The sequence below is a fragment of the Lagopus leucura genome, unplaced genomic scaffold, assembly GCF_019238085.1.
Source record: "Lagopus leucura isolate 7727_CA_CO unplaced genomic scaffold, USGS_WTPT01 Super-Scaffold_741, whole genome shotgun sequence".
In the NCBI taxonomy this organism is placed as follows: domain Eukaryota; kingdom Metazoa; phylum Chordata; class Aves; order Galliformes; family Phasianidae; genus Lagopus; species Lagopus leucura.
The window spans coordinates 7,241,976-7,261,093 of record NW_024962256.1 but is presented as its reverse complement, the minus strand read 5'-3'; the positions used below and the strand labels follow the sequence as shown (position 1 = coordinate 7,261,093).

The window sequence follows — 19,118 nt, the reverse complement described above, 5'->3', positions numbered from 1 at the left end:
GGGCTTCTGGGAGGGGAGGGCTGCCTTCAGCGGAGCGGTCTTTTCGACGCCAAGTCGAAGTAATCTGTGGAGCTGAGGGAACCCGGCCCTGGTGCGAGCCCTGAGTGAGGGGAGCTGAGCGGGGAGCCCGGTACGATCCCGGAGGGGCGACGTGTCCGTCTGCGCTCGGTGACGGCGCCTGAGGGCAGGGACGCCAAGCCCCAGGCCTGTCAGCCTTCCCTAATCGGGTCGTTAGTTGGAGGTGGGCAGGGGTTGGTGGGGCTCTCAGTGCCACAGCAAGGCTTCCTTGTGATGCCGAGTGCTTTAGATGGGCGTGCACCTCCTGATGCGAGGGTAACCGTGCGTCTTTCTCCCTCCAGGCAGCACAGATTGCTATGTGCTGGTGCCTGAAGCCCTCAGCAGAACCCCGCAGAGGTGGGCTGGAGCCCTGCTCCCCATAACGGCACTGCCAAGAGCATCCCACCATGCGTGCAGCCTTTAGGAGCAGCTGGGTGTGTTGAAAGACTATCTTCAAGGTATCTTGAAAACTAATGTAAGTAGCTTCACACTGTGCTAGAAAGCCGATTTTCTCATCTTGTTATTTATCTGTGTCTCTTAAGAGAATGATATCTTCTAAGTTCCTAGAAAGAGTTCCTCTCCAATTTTGTATTTGGTCTAAGATTTTTTTTATAAACACGATGTCAGGCCTCTGATTTGTTTTGTGCTTTTTAAGCACGCATAACTAATAGGGGAGTGGTATGAAGGAGCCAAACTCCATTTGATTTGGTAATGGATGCCCCTATCTGTCAATGTTCTCCCTAGGGCAGGGATGCAGAACACACTCCTTTCTTGACTACAGATCCTGGTGTTGGAAATGCTGTACAAATGCCCTGCAGCTCCCAGTGTGTCCTGTCACATTCCTGCATGTAGCAGTCAATGTCACTGGCGGAGTTATGCCAGTAATTCAGGTCACTCCTGCAGGTGCTACGCAAGAGAAGAGCTTAAATGGCTTCTCAGCATTTTAATGTATCTCTTTTGAATTGTTTTATTCTCAGTGTTCCCATAAGCACAATGTCGTGTACTTGCAAAGGCATCTCAAACATACACAGAAAGGCAGTGAAGGGATGGATTACCCTATAGATCTAATACTGAAAGATTTCCTTTGAGGAATTATGTTTAAAACTGTGCATTTAAGTAAGCACAGGCAATCAGAGCTTCCTCTTAGCATTGCCATACATGTATGTATCCATAGGGACTGATTATTCAGCTTTCAAATGCAGATTGCTGCACTACTTTCCTCTTATTTCATTAAATTCTAACAGTACAGTGTAAAAGCAGCTACTTTGTGCAGAAAGTAATATATTTTACTTGCACTAGTATAATTTTTACATGGGATTACTGTTCAGATTAATTGTTCCACGAGGAGGTGAAGCTTCCTGAAATAACTTTTAGATGCAGACTCACATTCCAACAGACATATAAAAATTAGATCTATGTTTTATGTCCTACAAGGAAGGCAAATGGGAGTAGTCAAGCTTATTAGCTTGTTTCATCATTGTAGGCAATAGAAAGTCTCTGGGAGGAAAAGATGGCCTTCTAAGCTCCAGAAAAAAAATAATAGCTGATGTCATGTTTAGAATTACTTCATCTTTTGCATATTCCTTTATAAATAAGCCAGCATTGGAAAAAGCCCTATCAAGAAGGATCACAGAATTGTAGGGGTTGGAAGGAAACTGTGGAGTCCAACTCTCTGCTAAAGCAGGTTCCCTTCAGCAGGTTACATAGGATACTCTAGTAATTTTAAAAGTACTATAAAAATTAATTTATAGAAAGCTAGAGAGTATTCCTTTAAGCACAGAATGTATAGTGAGAAAAACAATGTGTAGTATTTCTGTGAAGAAAAGTTATTTTTCCATTTAAATATGAATATTTTTTTCCTGTAGTGCACATTGGTGTTCTTACAACTGTTGGTGTTTTTTTCCTACAAAACATCCTCAGCAGTAGCAATCCAACCTCACTATTGCTCTGTGAGAGCAGCTGGAGAGTTGCAAATGATTTCAACAGTACTGGTCAAATTGACTTCTGTTTTACACAGTATCTACAGATCATGTTTCTGCTCATGTTTCACTGACTTTTAGAAAATGAAGCCACAATGTAGAAATAGCAGTATAACACGTGGGAAGCAGATAATTTGGGCAGTGGACAGCACTGGTAACCTACAACTGTGGACAGTTTTGACCTGTTCACAATACATTATAGCTAATAAAGCCTACCGTGCAAGTTAAAATAGACAAAGCAGAGTTTACAAACGGCGCCAGGCTCATAGATTTAAAGTGTCTCTGTATAAAGTGGGAAAGATCCTCACTTTAAACCTCTTCTTAGGGTCAACAGAAATGATACATATTCAAAGAAGTTTAAGGCTTAATGTTACACTGGAATTCTTCCTCCAGCCCACTACCATTTTCTCTATTCTCTCTTATGCATTTCTCTTTCTTTCCTGTGCTCACCTTATTTAATAAGTACTCTAATTTCTTAACATTACACATAGCATTGAAATGTTTTATGCAAACACTGTAAACGGTTACAGTTTTCTGTCCTACTTTAATTCTTTTCATTTTTTCTGACTTCATCCTTTTCCTCTGCTTTTTCCCCTCATTCTTTTCTCTCATTCGCCTGAAGAATCTCCATTAATGAAGTAACTCCTATCTTAGTTTCTTTCCATTCTTTCTTTTCTTGCTAAATAGAAGTACACTTGGAGCAGATTTGGGAGAGCAGAAAAAGCACTTCTGATGCTGGAACACTATTGGCAGCAGGAGGTGTTTATGTTGTTACCAAATCTTCTTCTGTAGTAACTATCAAGCGAGTTGGAGTTTCAAAAGTAAAATTACACCTCATTTTCTGTACCTATTCTGATATAAGCCTTTACACAGTGGATGCTGAAACTTGCATCTCCAGGCCATCGTATTATGAACATGGGCTTCAAGTACAGTCTTTTCAGCCTGTTGTGCATCTCTATTGTGAAACACTTGTTAAAGTCATGGGAGAAGGCAACAGCTGATTAAAAAAAGCAAGCTCTTCTGATTTTCTGCAGGCAGTCTTTAATCTGACCAGTGATTCCCAAGGTCTGCTTGAATGATGCAAGTGGGCAGAGTTTAGGAAACAATAATGGTTTTGTACAACATTACTTTAAAAATAAATACTTCCTTCAGACAGAAAAAACTGGGATAACACTTGGAAAAAAAGAATGGCTCAGTGTAGCAAAATCTGCACTGAATCAGAGTGCAGAAAGAAAAGAGGTTGTAAGTATCAGCATGCCTTTTTATTTGTTGATTAGAATTGAAATTACAGGGATGTAAATAGGAAAATGATTAGGAAGTGGAGGAAGGCAAGTAGACAAAAAGGTTGTTAGAAATAGAGGATGCAGACAGTTTTCCTAGTAGAACACCACAGTGCTGGTTTTGTTTTTTTGTTTTTAATTGCAAGTGATATACTTCGTATTGCAGTAAAATAAAGCCTCACACAAGAAAAGAAGGTATTGTAAAACTTCAAGCTGAATGAATAAATTGAGGAGCTAACTCACTTGGAGACAATGTATGGCCAAATGCAAAGTTCCTGGTCTGCCAAGAAAGCTGCTTCTTTCAGCTTTTGCTACATAAAGATGAAAAGGTGAGGAGCTGCATTGCCCTCTGGTTTTCCAAATGCTCTGCTCAGTAAAATCATTTTTGCAGCTTCTCCTACAGAGAAGTCACCCTGTGACCCTGCAAAGAGGGACAGCACTTCAGTTACACAGTGAGTCACAGGCAGCAGGCATTTTAGTGGCAATAGCTGCAGCATTCCCAGCATTCTGTTTCACTGAGAAATGTGTGATGAAGAAAAGAAAGATTTGAGAGTGATTTGGAGCTGAGATTCACTCAGATGAACGATGAGGCAGATATGTTAGAATTTAACTCTCAGTAGGTAGAAGGCTCTCTTCAAGCTGTCAGCTGCACACAGCTGCCTACCTGAAATATTTTGTTGTTCTTTTCTACACAGTGCAATTAGATTTCATATTGAATTTTACCCTTCCTTCCTTCCACTGTGTAAATATAAACATTTCAGTTTTACATATACTTTGAATTAATTTTCTGGTAAACCTATGAGGACTTTCAGCTAAGGTGATTACTATCGCTCTGTGAGAACAACTGACTATCAGTTTTAAAGTGACAGAAATATGTCCTGCACCCTGCTGTGGACTTCACTCCATCGGTTAAGGAGTGGCTCCCTGAGCAGTTGTTTTGCTGTTTGTCACATCAGAGGAGAGTGGGACTCCCCATGTGGGTCATGGGACCAGCAGCTGAGGGCAGAGCTTTCCAGAATGAGTCTGTTCTGTCAGTGGCAGATCCATTTCAGGAGTTTCCCTCCCCTGCTAGAGATTTCTGCTTGCCCTTTGTCATGCCAAATCAAGCATTCAGTCTGGACACGCTCTAGCTTGGAGGAAAGAAGCCTCTGCTGACAGTGGGGGTGGACCACTGGGGAGGTAAGCCTCTTCAGCTCAGAAATAAAAAGATATACCAATTATTATTAAGCTACCAAGCATTAAACAGCATTATTTTAAAACCATGCTTTAAAATGATTGCTTTCTCTATGACACAACATTTCTCCATTAGTATTTTAACCATGAATGTCCATTAGTTATTCTAACATGTGATGTTCAGAAATGAGAAATCTCCTTATTAAATATCAACATTCAAGACCCAGGCAAGTGCTTGATTTTGAAGGGCACTACACACCTAATCTAGAAAAGCATTTAGTTTATGCTTGACTTTGTATATATAAATGAAACATTTTTCATGAGACAGTAGCAGCTTTTGAGGTGAGCACTGTCTTCAGAACTTCTGTGGTTTAAAACTAGGAACTAAAAACCTCGAAGGGTCAAAAGATAACCTTTTACTTTCATCGCCCTCTCTTCCTGAACAGTCTGCACCTTCATTTAATATACATTTATCATTGCCATTTACAACAGCATCTCCATTCTGCATGCATTTGCTGAGTAATTTGGTGTTGTAGTGCAATGCATAGGACTGCTGTTAAAATAATTCAGAGCTCCTTGCAGAAACTCAAGGACAGACTTTGTTTTGCCTTTGTCCACCATTTGGTTAGGGCATTTTTTTCCCCTGGGGGAGTTTTCTTTTTACATTCAGCGTGTTTTCCTGAGATCCAGAGAAGGGCAATGTTTTCATAAGCCTCAGCAAGAATAAAAAAAAAAAGAAAAGGAAGTTTGCATTTGCATTTTTACAGTTCATTGACAATAGCTAATGGGAAGGAAACGTGTGGGCTGGCTATTAGTTATGCACTCTCACTCTCAATATTACCCCATTGCCCGCAGTTTGGTTTCAAGTTTAAACGTTGATTAATGGGAGGTGATCTGATTTGGCAACAGTCCACACTTGAAAGTACAGCTAACTGAATAGCTTATATAAATGCACGACTCCTGCTGAGACGAATGGCATCAGTTCTGGAAACAACACAATGGAGTGTAACATGAGGATTTTTATTTATAAATCCCCATGATTTCTGTGTGTTAGGAGCTACATGCTCCTGGTGGCTTCCAGGTGAGCAGAGAAGTCACCTCCAACAGGCACCATGCCAATAATAGTATTTGAAGCAATCCATTTACCTGTGTTGTCATATTCAGCTCACGCTTTTTTGCTATCAGAGATACCAGTTCATAGGTGAAGTTGGAAGTTATATAGTAAGCACATTTAGTGCATTGCTTTAGAATGACAAGTTGAGCTGTCACTTATTTAACTACCTGACAATACAGGGAAGTAATTTTTGCTACTCTATTATTTAAGATATATCCCATCTAGTTATTTACAGAACTGTCAAGTGCTGTGGTAAGTTCACTACTAGACCGTAAGCATGAAAGGCCTTAAAGCAGATCCTCAGAAAAGGCCTCAGCCTTTTCTGTGTCATCATAGAGTTGCAAACCTCTTAGCAGTGGGTTCACTTTTTGCTTCAGTCATCTTTTTGATGCCAAAATAGTTAAAGAAGCCTTTCTTATTTCACTTTATACTCTTTGCCACTTTTTAAATCTAATGTTTTGCTCTTCCTACTTTCATCCTTCTGTGCCCAGGGAATGCATCTGTAGTCCATTTGCATTCATGTTTTCCATACACTCCCTTTTTGCATTAGGGGCTGGTTATGTGTTCTCCATTCAGTCCAGCTGACCTCCTGTTACACCTGCTGGTTTTCTGGCAAGATAGTTATTTGCAGACAAGACAAACTTGTTTGCTAGTTTCTTTGACACATTCCTTTCAGTAGAGGAGTATGATTAATAAATTCATGCTGCTGTGCTCTTACCATCTTCAATCACATCCATGGATAAGGACTTCTGCAATATTGCAATCATATTCTTTAATTTGCCTAATTCTTCATCACATGTTGACTAACTTGATATGGCAGCTCCCAGCTATGTGAGATGGTTAAGGGACTGTGATGGAAGAAGGTGACTTCCTGATTCAGAAATATATTTGAAATGGCTTTTCTGTACTTTTTGGATAGGTTTACTCTGCTTTGAGATGGAACAGCCTTAGAACAACAGTAACACAGCAGACACTTCTGATTGGCAACTTACAGCAGATAAAAAGAGGTTTGTGACAGCCAACAATTGACACCAGAACACTTCAGAAGTACCTACACATGTCTTAGTAATAAATACTCTAGGGGAAAAAAAAACAAACTTTATTATGACAGAAAATTACGAAACTACTGTTCTAATATTAATTTTTGCAACAAAATGAAAATCCCTCCAAACCAGGGAAAGAAGTTCAGCATAAGAATTTTTGTTTGCATTTATTTTTAACTTTTCACTGGAATAGCTTTTCCATATGGCAGTTGTAGTTATCTCTACAGGGAGAAAGATTTTGGCATTTCCTTCTCCCCCATGGAAGTGACTTATTTACCAGTGGGAATATTTCCACTGAGCCTCACTCACACAGGAAAACAATAAAATCCTCCTTTCAAAACTATGTGTGTGTATGTGATTAACATCTGCAGTGTATTACATGGCTTATAGATAACATATTGATTTCCCTCTTGCAATTACTGTTAAGATCAAATCAGTGAGATTGCGTGCAAAAAATGAAGGGGAATTTTTTTTGTGCCTATGATTACTTTCTTTTATTTCATTCTATAATTGCAAATTCTACCTGTGGTCTACCAAGCAAGCATAATCATCCATGAAAGGACTCCTTATATTGTTGTTGGTCCACCTCAGTAAGTTATTTTTTATAATATATCAAAACCATATTTAATTCATTACTTTTTTGAAGTTAAATGACAGGTCACTCCTTGCCACCACCATAACAAAATCCAGTTTGACTACAGCCAATTCTGCTTGTTTTTCCTAGTCTGATAGCATAGATGTACTACTTTGTTGCTAGTTTTACAAGTGTACTGAGTAGGCTATTTCAGATACAAGAAGTGCTTCACTAAATAGATTCTATGTTCTACTGCACAGCTCTATGATAATCTTTCCATTTATTAAGGGCTGACTGAGCATTAATCCCATCATCCAGATGCATCAAGGAGGTCTGCACAACACCCTGTCCAGACCTACATTTACCAATCCTTTGGCAAATGGAGCTTTCAGCATAGGTGCTTCTGAAACATGCTTCCTCACAACCATAGGGGCTTTTGTTAAGGTGCTGTGGGATCCGAATTTGAAGCAGAATTTCTGCAGAAGGGTTTCAAAGACAGTACTGTCCTGCTCACGCTTCTATTTGTGAAACAGTGTTCAACACAGTGTCTTGGAAGAAGGGTAAAATGAATTTAATGGAAGATAGGATGGAAGTCTACTGGCACTTTGTTAAGAGATACTCAATAAATGAAATTTTAAAATACTCTGAAAGCAAATGAGAAGTTTTACTCCTTTTGGAAGAGCTTACCTTCATTTTTACTTTTAAGTTGGGGTTGCTTTTTTAAAGGCAAGAATAGTTCATGTTTTTAAAGAAGTAGATCAGATTTTGCTCCTAGTGAGGACAAAAGCTAAGTTATAGGACCAACAGAACTTATGTCTTTTAGTAAGAAAACAAAACAAAACAAAAGGAAAAATCCAGAGGAACTTCTCAAAGTTTTGACACATTCGTGACATTCACTAACAATAGTGCTAAAGCCAGCTTAAATAATCATTTCCTCCTTCCCAGCTGTTTCTATTCCTGTACATGCCTGCACTGTATAGCCACAAGCATTTGTGCAGCATACTGTGAACTGAATTCAGGGAACTAATGCAGCTGCTGAATAGCCTACTAAAGTGTTGTTCATGAAACCAGGCTCCAAATGATCCTAACTAGAGTAACAGTAAACTTACAAGGCCCATGCTGAAGGGAAGTAGATTTACTTTAGTGTCACTCATTTACTTATGAATTGTCAAGAAACAATTCATAAGTAAAAAATCAGATCATGTCTATAATACAGATACACTGGTGCCAAACTCACCTACTTCAGCAAGCAGTATAGACAAATAGGAGAGGATCTGGAGAACAAAACAGCTGGTGCTGGGAAACCAGCTTTTGCACTATGCACATTCCAGAAGCTTTATTTGAGATCAACCTGGCTTTACCCTACAGACCTGTAATGCTATGATGTGATGGAAAGCACAGCAAGAATAGCAGGGTATCAAAGCCCTAGGCCACAGCAAACAAGGAGTAGCCCAAACACAGCAGCTGGGGATACATAAACAAAGGAAAGAAACTGCTTGCCTTTTAGAAGGCCTCAGGTACACAGGGATCTCCAGCAAGATCCCCTCAGCTCCACTGCCAGCCCTTAAATGAGGGCTGGGAAGGGGTGGATCCTGGCTCCAGCCCTTCCAGTCACTCAGCAGCACTGCATGCACCTGAGCTCCCCTGGGTTGGCCCTGCCTTCCACCAGGTGCTCAATCACTGCTTTAAGCTGTGACTTAATGTTTCTGCTACAAGATTCCTTAGAAACCAGAACACATTAGAGGCAGTCCTGAAGTGCAACTCCTGGTTTTATTTCAACTTTAAGCAATACAGTTCACGTGCTCTTCCATGTTAAAAGCAGTAGAGCCCTGTGTTGAGACATGTGGGATGCCATCCTAAGGAGCTTTTCCACTGGCATAATTACATCACCTTTCTAAATGACATGAGCTGGAAAGGTAAAAGGGGTCTTCTGTTAGTCTTCCTATTATCTAAACCAGATTTCTAGCACAGCTATGCTGCAGCAGAGGTGCTTATTTCTAACACTGCTAATATAATTACTCTAGCAGACATGTAAAACCACAGTAAATCTCTCAACTTGCCTCATCACACAAACCCAGTGTTCTCCATTAGAACCCATGTTTACAGAACCTTGACCTCTATGTAGAGCTGCATTTATATTGCAGAGAAGCCCATCTGTATGTAAGAAAGGAACAGGGATATGTGAAGTTCTAAGAATGATTCTGAATGCTTTTTCTGTGAGAGCAGAATCTCTTGCTGCTAGGTGGTAATTTAGGTCAAAAATGCTATCAACTTTTCCTTCATCTGTGGCTTGTGGATATAAAAAGGCATGTATGGAATTTGCAGTGCTCAAGCACTTGCTGCACAGTAAAGTACCATACTGGTAATTACAATTCTTACGACTCTCTGAGGGCTAAACCAGAAGATTAAAAGAACTTTATTTTCCTGAGAGATTAAATGTTCTATACTTAAATAACTAGGATAGTTGATCATTGCTATAAAGAGGCTGATAGTGTTTATTGCTGGCTTTGCACTTCCTGTGCAATGATATGTAGGTCATTGTAAAACCTAGGAAAGACAGACATGAGACTGAAAAAGAGGGCTGAAAATCAGAAAGTCTGAATCCTTGCTGAGCCTTGGATAAAAAACTTCTCTTTCTGTTGCACACATAACTAAAGATAATACTTCTATAATGTACACTGGTGCTATATATGGCTATTCTGATATGTGTAAAATATTTTAATGTGTTGATGTGGAAGAGATTACAGTCATACTAATATGCATATAAATGAAAGCTCTGTGTTTTATGGGAATAATAAGAGGGGGGAAAAAAGATGTAAGACTGTACATTAGACAAATGTGGGAAGTCGTGTATTGCCATTGCATCAGCTGAGTTTTGCATTGTTGAAGGGAAATGGCAATGAGAAGCCAAGGTGAAATCAGAGCCTCATGTAACATCTGGCAATTACTAATATATTTTTCACTTTGTTTGACATTTTAGTTATGTTTCAGTGTACATGTTTGCGCAATATATATATACATATATATAGTGTGTGTGTATCCATGATAGCTTTACACTCTAATTTTGTGACTACATGCAATAAATCAGAGAGCTGTGATTGATACGTAGCTACACAGATGACTCAGCTTTATTAGAAGATATTTCTGAGAAAAGTCAAAGCCATTCCTAAAACTATTCTATGTCCTAGAGGCTACTTATAAATAATGACCCATGTCTCCCCCCCCCCCCCCCCCCCCCCAAAGAGATGTAAATAATTGCAAGGCATTCTTTCATTTACAAAGGCACCATAGGCCTGCCATACTCACTGTAGGAAGAAATAGCACTGTCTCTGAGCAATTATTGAAGGAAAAAATTACAAGTGTGTGTTGTAATTGCAGGAGTCTACATTATGTCATCAGTCTGGTAGGATTGGGTGGAGACATGACAGCCTTGGAATGGTAAGTACTGACCTTTGAACACCAACAGAGGATGAGCAAGGCTCCATAAAGCAAGGAATGTATTTGGGCTTCTAAATTACCATGATTTACCACTATTTCAGAGATCAATGGAAGGTTATAACTTTATCTATAATGCCGAATCTGTACCTCCTTAAGACTTCAAAAAAAAAGGCAAAGAAGACTTTGAGAATTTTAGATCAAATTGCCTCATTCCTTAAATGAAAAAAAAAATAGAAGAAAAACAATCAAAATATCTACTCTCAGATACTTGCAAGATAATAAAGTGTTATGAAACAGTTAACATAATAATGTTGAATCAATCCCCTTCTGACAGTCCAGCAGTTCTGGGCAGATAGAGTAAATCTCAACTTAATATGACCTGTGATCTTGCCTCTTGTGCTTTTCCCACAATTACCCAAGGAAATGCAGTCCAGTCAGGACACCTCCACAGCCCCAAATAGTTGGGAAGTTTCTCCTGTAGAGTGGTTCCTAATGGCTGACTGTCACCCGATACTGGGGAGGACAGGCATCCTTGGCGGAATGAGAACTGGCCACAGGGTTGTGGTTATAATTAGACACTTGTTATTATAAATTTAGGTATCAACATAGCTTATAATCTATAATTTCTAGGGCCTAACATAGCTTACAGTTGCACAGAATTTCTAGAATTCTCAGTTAGGCACACTTTCCAGTTACCCATGCCCTCTGTAGATCCAATGAAATTCTTAACAACCAGCGTATTGTTAACACCTGGACTCAGGCTTTAAGTAGATCATGAGTCAAAGGCTCAATCAGTCCTCACAGGAATACCACAGAGGTGCTCCTGGCCTCTGAAGGATCCCAGGTTTTGCTGTCCAGCTGTGGCACCATTCAAAGTCCCACTCAGGGTTTGCTGCTGATTCATTTTATAGAGAGTGCTCTCTGTACTTTCCTGTTCCATGATGGGTGTCACCACATTCTGGCAGCTCAGCAGCTGGGGCTTGATAATGCCTGTGGCTTTCTCATCCTATTTGAGGGTGTCCCTCCATGCTGACACCGGAGAGGAGGAGAAAGAAAGGTGAAAGGTAATACATGACCAGCCTCCTTACGGATGTTTACCTTATTGTTGTTTATGCTGGCTGTTATCAAGGAGTACTAGTACTAAACTCACAAGTTTGGTACTATTCTGTATCTTTACAGAATCATGAAATGGCCAATATGTTTAGTAAATTATCAGACTAGGAGGGCATGAAAGCCCATAGGTATTAGGATTCAGCTATGATATTCTTGTGGCAAGCTGAAGAAATGATCTCGAAAGCATGAAATGGCAGGCAAGAGAAAATGCCTCTGGCTATAAATACAAGCTAAGAACAGCTGGTTAATCAGGAGTTTTGGGGTAATCCTAGATCCCAAACTGATGAACCAACCAGTAAGAAAAAGGAAAAAAAAAATCCAGTTATGCTAAGATGAATACACAGGAGCATTACACATAAGATGTATGCAGTAATCCTTTTGCTCTACTGCTAGTAAGTGAGAATACTATGTTGTTTCATGCTATTGTTTCAGTAATTACATGAATTCACTGAAAATAGGCCAAAGTATTATCCAAACTTTAAAAGATGTGATTTATGATTTGAAGAATTGCTGTTCTTTGGAGTTGTATGGGAAAGAGAAAAACTGTTTTGAAATAAAAAGATAATGCTGGAAAGATAACAAGAATAGCTGTTGTCTTTGTCCTCTGTCACTGAATCATACAATGTCTGAGGCTGAAAGGCCCTGGTGGTCCAACCCTCTGCTCAGAGCAGGGTCAGCTACAGCAGGCTGCCCAGGAGCGTGTCCATGGAGCTCCGAGTATCTCCAAAATTGGAACTCCACAGCCTGCCTTGACAAGCTGGGTCAGTCTTTGTCCACTCTCACAACAAAAACGTTTTTTCTTATCTTTATGTAGAATTTCTTGTATTTCAGTTTATGCCCTCTTGTCCTGTCACTGGGTAGCGCTGAGAAGAGTGGCTCAGCCTTCTTTCCTCCCTCCCACCAGTCACATAAACACATTGATAAGGTCATCCTTGAGCCATTTTTTTGTTTTTGTTTCTGTGGGTTTTCTTTTGTTGGAGGTTAAACAATCCCATCTTTTATCCCAGATAAGAAATAACGAGCAGAATTGCAGGAAAAATGAGTTAGATTAGACAGAAAGTCACAGTCCGGATAAATAAGTATGGGAATAGACTGCTCACTGAAATGAGCTGTGCTTGCACACACCACCACTGGTTTTTAAGAACCAAATGGTTCTTAAACTGGTTTTTAAGAGCCAAAGTAGGTTGAAATATGAGATTTCTGGGCTGCGTTATGCATGCAGCTGTTCTGCAGGCTGATTTGATTTGCCTCGAGCCTCTATGTTAATTATAATGACAAAGACAAAATGTGCCAGCAATCTTAAAAATAGATGCTACTAACCTACCTTTAATCAAGCATCCACAGACAAATGCCGTTTAACAACACCAACTGTGGTCACAGCTTCCTTCGATTCTTAATCGGATCAGCCATTCATCCTTTGGTTTTGTTCTGTTTGGATTCGGCTTAGGGAAGATAGAATGGAAAGCAGTCATTCCTGCTGTAAAAGGCTTCCGAAAGGACCGGGCTGAAAATGTTTGCATGCCGTAAGAAGGCACGCAAGGCTTTCAAGCAAACCGGATTCCGTTCTGCTCCGTTCCGTTCCGCGCTCTCCCGCGGCTCACAGTCGCCCCCTGCCGGCCCCCGCCGGCCGCTCGCTTCCCGGAGCGGCGTCGCGCTGCTGGTGGCGTCACGCGTAGAGCTACGGCTGGAGCGAGTGAAGTCCGTGTTTTCCAAGTGCAGCAATGCAGCTGGTTCAGCTGGCCTGGGGAAGATAACTCTGCGTTTAGTAATAGTGCCGCAATAGCGTGTTTTCTTGATGTAACTCTTGGCTGCACGGTGAGTGTTAAATTCTCGTTTCTTCACATCGTAAGTTTCTTCCACTGACTGCGTTTTGCTGGGATTAAGGTTGGTGGGAAACTTATTTCTTGACTCAAGCCCAAGTAACTTCAGCTTTCAAATTTGGAAGTTTCTTAGAGCCTGGATTTGCCAAGAGTGCCTGCTGCACATAGCCCACCCCTATCATGTGCTGAAGTGACCAGATGAACTAGCACAGAAGTTGGGCCTTTCTTCCTCTATCATATACAGAGCACACTCACTTTAGTTCCAACTACTTTCAACTTCGGCTATGCAATCCTTGAGACAGAAAGTACAACAAGGAAGATCCTAAGCACAAAAAGCTCCTTGGCTTTCCTGCCTCAGAGGGAGAGGAACATTACAAGAAAGAATACATCAGCAGTGGACGACTAGTGAATGAGGCTCCGCTTGGATCCCATCTGGAAACGGCTATCAGCATTATATGGAGCTTGAAACGTGTTGTGTGCAAGTAGGATTCTAAAAGCCTCACTTGGAACCCAAATCTGTTTTGTTGTGTTTTGGGTTTTTTGGTTTTTTTGTTTTGTTTTGTTTTTATGCTAAATGTTTCTAAGTTGGTTTTAACTGGAACTGCAGGAACCCAAGGCTTTCAATTGCATGCAAACCTGCCCTAACCTGACACCTTTTACGAGCTTAAAAAAAAATATCAGAGGAATGTAGGCTTCTACCAGAGCCTGCCACCAAAGCGTGGAAACATCCTGCCAACATGTTTACTCACTGCTGTAATGAACACATGCAAGATTAGAAAGTTTGTTTAGGTATTACTGGAAACCTTTTTCCATCACAATCCTTTCAGCTGTTTCACAAGGACTGAGCAGGAAATTTGGCCTTTGGGCTCACACGTAAGGTACGTGTAGTGGTGAGGGAAGACTTAGCAGTGCCAGCTGTAACCAGGGAGCTGCCTAGTGAGTGCACTGTGGGTCACTACCAGACTAAGGTACAGGAACTTGCAATGACATAAACAACAGAGGGAATTAAGAGTCACAGCCTAAATTGGCTCTTTTGTCAGTGTCATGTAATGTGCTTGGGATAGTTTGCCTGCGTATGGCACAACTGCAATATAATTGCAAACATCAAGAAATGAGTATGTAGACTTAGGTGGGTTGGGATGGCTGTAACATAAATCTGAGGCAGGGGAGGAGCTGCAGCCCAGTGATGCAAAGAGTCGATTTCTCTGCTCTATAAAACACATCCTGTGATTTCCTACTCGTGTACTGCTTCTTAGTGTAGTCAAGCACAAACTATTTAAGGCAGGGATTCACTGTGCCTGCAATTGTGTGTTATGTAATAATAATGATGTGTCTAATTGCTATTGAAAAAAAAAGTAATAATAATAATGGCTGTGATTTCTGCCTTCCAAAGTAGTGCGTATTGTCTTTGAAGTAATCAGGGACTTGTTGCTAGGCAGTTAATATTTAAGGTACCTTAAATATTTTAATGCGTCTATGCCTGCTGTTTCTAGGCACCAGTATTTGTTTATGTTATCATTATACAACCCTTTCTACCTTATATCCTTTGTTCAGTCTATCCATACAGTGAAATTTCAGTCACACTTTTTTTTCACAGGTAGCAGATTTACTTTACTACAGTTGAGAATGATAAAATCCCTCTGATGCAGATTTCTTCTTTGTCAGGATGTTTTGCACTAATGGTTTGCACTAATACCATTTACTCTTTCTTTGCACAGTCCTTCTCCCAGGTGTGTTCTGTCTTTGTGATGGCTTGGTGTGTAGGCATGTAGTGATTTTAATAAAGGTTTGAATTTAATGGTTGAGAATCAAGATTCAAGATCACCTTTAATTGTAGATGTAAACTAGGAATTGAAATACTGACTTTTTTTGACCAAGCTCTAAATTTTTAAGAGAAGTCTTCACATGTGATCTCTGGTAAGACAGTGGGCCAAGAGAAACAGAGATTTCATGGTAGCTGGAAGGCAATCAAAGAGGGTGGGGGGGAGGTATAAGATCTCATCAGAAATTACAACTTTGAGGGAAGAAACTGGGAGCAAGTAAGCACTAACAACTACTGAAATACATAACTAGGGGAATGTGCTGCCACTACTTCAATCCTTCGGAAGAATCATAGAATCACAGAAGCACAAGGTTGGAAAGGACGTACAAGATCATCTAGTCTAACCGTCCTCCCATTACCATTGCTACCACAAGCTACTAAACCATATCTCGTAGCTCCTCATCCAGACAGAAGTAAAAATATCAAATCCTTTTGGCAGCTCTGCAACACTCAATTCATTTCATCTCAATTTTATTCAAATAAAATAGAAAAATTCCTGCTGGGTGAAGTGTTCTTACATACAAAACGTAAGCTGCAAGCTGTGTGCTTGGAGAGCCGTGAGACACTGTTGTCTCTTTGTGTTCTTTGCCTCAGATCTATATGGGCTGCAGAAAATATCCATTATCTGCTTGCCAGCCCAATGGGAAATACACCGAAAGCATTATTCCAAACCTTGCTCATCTCTGCAGAGGAGCTGAGCTTTCCTGATAGAAATGGATGAGAACTCAAAGTTCACCAGATGATGAAAGGCAATAAATCAGAGCCTGAAGTAATTCATGTGATGATTTTGCAGACCCAGTCTGTTCATTGCCAGGTATCACAGAAAGTTCCATACCGCTTTGTTGCTAAATTCAGCATATTTCTTCCATTGTTTTAAAACTGAGATACCCCCACACACTCCTTATTTGTAATGGATTTAAAAATTGTGAATGCAGCTGAACAGCGCTGCAGACAAATCCTCTATGCACTGAATGTGCGTAATTCAAGTAATAGCATGTCAAAGTTCATCACATTTTCTTGTCAGCTTACCTCATCTCCTAAAAAGAAGTACCATTTCTCCTTGGGAGAAACTACTTATTTTCGTGTCTCTTCAATCTGAAGGTTTTTGGTTTTTTTTTTACTGAGACTTTTAATGATGTCATCGATTAGTGCAAATTCTAACAGTGATTTCTGAGTTTGCTGTGAAACACACATTGCAGATACTGTACAGTCCTTGTACTGATGTCTGATGTAAAGGACTGCTGGTAAAGACCTCCATATTCCATGTTTAATTCTGAGAAGCGAAGGCTGTTTTTGCAGACGTGGCCCTTTGGCATTCTGTTCAATGAAATGCATGGCAAAGGCACTTTTTAAAAAAAATTTTTTTTTGGTAAACTGATGTATAATGTGAAATTTTCTACTTCTGGTTGGCTGCTGCAGGGATGCTGAAGGCTGAACCTCTTCCTCCTTTTTGAGCAGACTCTCAACTCAACAGAGAAGCGGTGGAAATTCTAATGGGCAATAACTGAAATACCCTCTAATTTCTACCCTTTTTTAAAAAGTTGCCTGTTTATAAATTCTGGAAGCATATTTGACAGAGAGTTGGTACATGTTCCTCTACTTTGTAACCAGGTTCCTGCCCATCTTAAAATAACTCCTGCTTTGGAATCCGCTGGCTGGCGTGCATTTGTATCTAGTGTTACAAAGGGCAGACAGACCATTGCACAGTGCTGCATGGAACTGCAGCCTGATGCCACCCACAATACTGTGAATGTGGGTTTTGTACAGAGCTGGGAAATCCAGATCATCCAGTATGCAAGGGTCACTTTGTGCAGCAAGGCTAATGTGTCTTAGTGCCACCCAGTTATCTTTAAGCAAATTATTTGTTTTCAGTGAAATAAACAGGCAAGTTCATTTGGATCTCCTACACCATTGTGAGATGCTTCTCATAAAAGGTGGAAGTGCCAATAAAATCATTCTATCGATGCTAAAATTATTATATTCAAACTTCATTAATGACAGTATTATGTGTCTGAAGAAACATTTGGATTTTAAATTTAATGTTTATGTTAAATAGAGGAAATCATACCTTTAAGAATGAGCACAGTGCTTCTATATGTATTCTACAGCCTGCATGACTGAGCTCAGATTAGCTTTTTCTGAAAGTCTTTTCACTCAAGTGGCCCAAACTGCTATTTAGCAAAACTAGCTTTTGTAACAGACCCAAATATTGATCCAATATTCAATATTTACAGCCAATAACTTGAAATTTAGTTTCATTAGATAGCTGCATTTTGTTACTTGGAAAAAAAACAAACAAAAGAACAGTACCAAAAAGCACAGAAGCTACATCTTTGACTGACCTTTGTCCTATTCAGTAGATACATTCCAGCTACCAGAAGCTTTTTATTATTTCAACTATAATTTTTAAAAGAACATCCTGACCCCAACACGATATCCTCGCTAAGGATACTGAGCCAGCCTTTCCAGGCTGGTTTACATTGCTGCTAGAGCACAGGGGAATGACCTGCCTCTATAAGCTGTGCTTGTTGCCTCCCCACCACGTGGGTTAGTGTTTTGCTTGTACTCTTTTCCTTCCTCAACTCTCTGCAAACAGCTGACCTAACCTGCAGTTGGAAGTAAAACACATCCCAGATAAGGGACTTGCACCTCCCGCCAAAGGAAAGGAATCTGACACCAAAGAGTGCCACTCTTCTGCTCTTGAGGGCTTCTTCCTCAGGGTATGCTATGATTTGGCCAGGTGTAAATAGTCAAAATGCTATTTTTATAGGAAACACAATGCCTTCTGCTGTGACAGTTTAAATATAGAGAACAGACCACTACTGGCATTTGAAATATCACTGGATAAGATAATGCAATCAGAAAATAGCCTAAGCTTTTACTGTGATTCTGAGTACAGGTTTCTCATACCCTTCTCGCTACTTTTAAATGAGCTGAAGCAGTGTCTTTCACTGGCTACTGGATTATTTGCATACTGAATAAATTAGATGATTGACATTGACTCAAAATGAGTAATAGGCAGCTTCATTTTTTGGCATTAAAAATCTTTGGGTTATTTTCATTTCTGAAATGGCTATCACAAATGCAGTATGTGCATTTGAAAACCATGTTTCACAGCACACTTTTTTGCCACACTTGTAATGCAGTGTCATGCAATGTAATTCAGTCATTAGCATTAAAACCTTAATTGCTCTCTGCCTAGGTTTCGAAGCCAAGTTTCCACACCTAGTCACTCAGGGCAACCCATAAACCAGGTAGTACCCCAGTGCAGAAATGCAAATTTACAAAGGATTCTTTTCCTCTCTGCTAGCTAACCACATCATCGGCACCAATGCAAGGATGCAAGCAAGCTCTGCAAAGACAAAGAGCAGGTCAGAAACTTACAGGGACCAGGTGGGAGTCTTCACTTTACCCATTTCCTCTCTATTCCCTCATCTCAGCCCGTATGCAAAATGTGCACACTGATGTGTCAAGTCAGACATGCTGGACTGCCTGTAGTTTACTCTTGAGCAACAGAGGAAACAAAGAAAGGCTATGACTCAGAGCAACAGTCTTCCAACTAGGCGGCTCCAGGGCAGCCAGATGTACTTTCCCTTATTAGGACAGATCATGAAACCTTTCTTCATTTCGAATGGTACCTAATTCTGCAGTAGTATTGTTGACTTTAAGAATCGTCTTTTATAAAGAACTGCCAGCAGAAAGTAG

At 40.2% G+C, this 19,118-nt stretch overlaps 2 long non-coding RNA genes across 4 annotated transcripts; both read left to right on the top strand.

Moving 5' to 3' along the window:
• Positions 1 to 2: 2 nt before the first annotated feature.
• On the top strand, positions 3 to 13,357 carry LOC122175904. 2 transcript variants are annotated; one of them, XR_006177557.1, is made up of 4 exons: positions 3 to 130; positions 360 to 532; positions 10,599 to 10,658; positions 13,219 to 13,357. It is a non-coding gene; the product is annotated as an uncharacterized LOC122175904 (long non-coding RNA). The 2 variants fall into 2 exon arrangements; XR_006177558.1 differs by lacking the exons at positions 3 to 130; positions 360 to 532 and adding an exon at positions 4,430 to 4,495.
• An 84-nt stretch (positions 13,358 to 13,441) lies between these two features.
• On the top strand, positions 13,442 to 15,389 carry LOC122175903. 2 transcript variants are annotated; one of them, XR_006177556.1, is made up of 2 exons: positions 13,442 to 13,586; positions 13,725 to 15,389. It is a non-coding gene; the product is annotated as an uncharacterized LOC122175903 (long non-coding RNA). The 2 variants fall into 2 exon arrangements; XR_006177555.1 differs by having other exon boundaries at positions 13,717 to 15,389.
• The last annotated feature ends 3,729 nt before the right edge of the window (positions 15,390 to 19,118 follow it).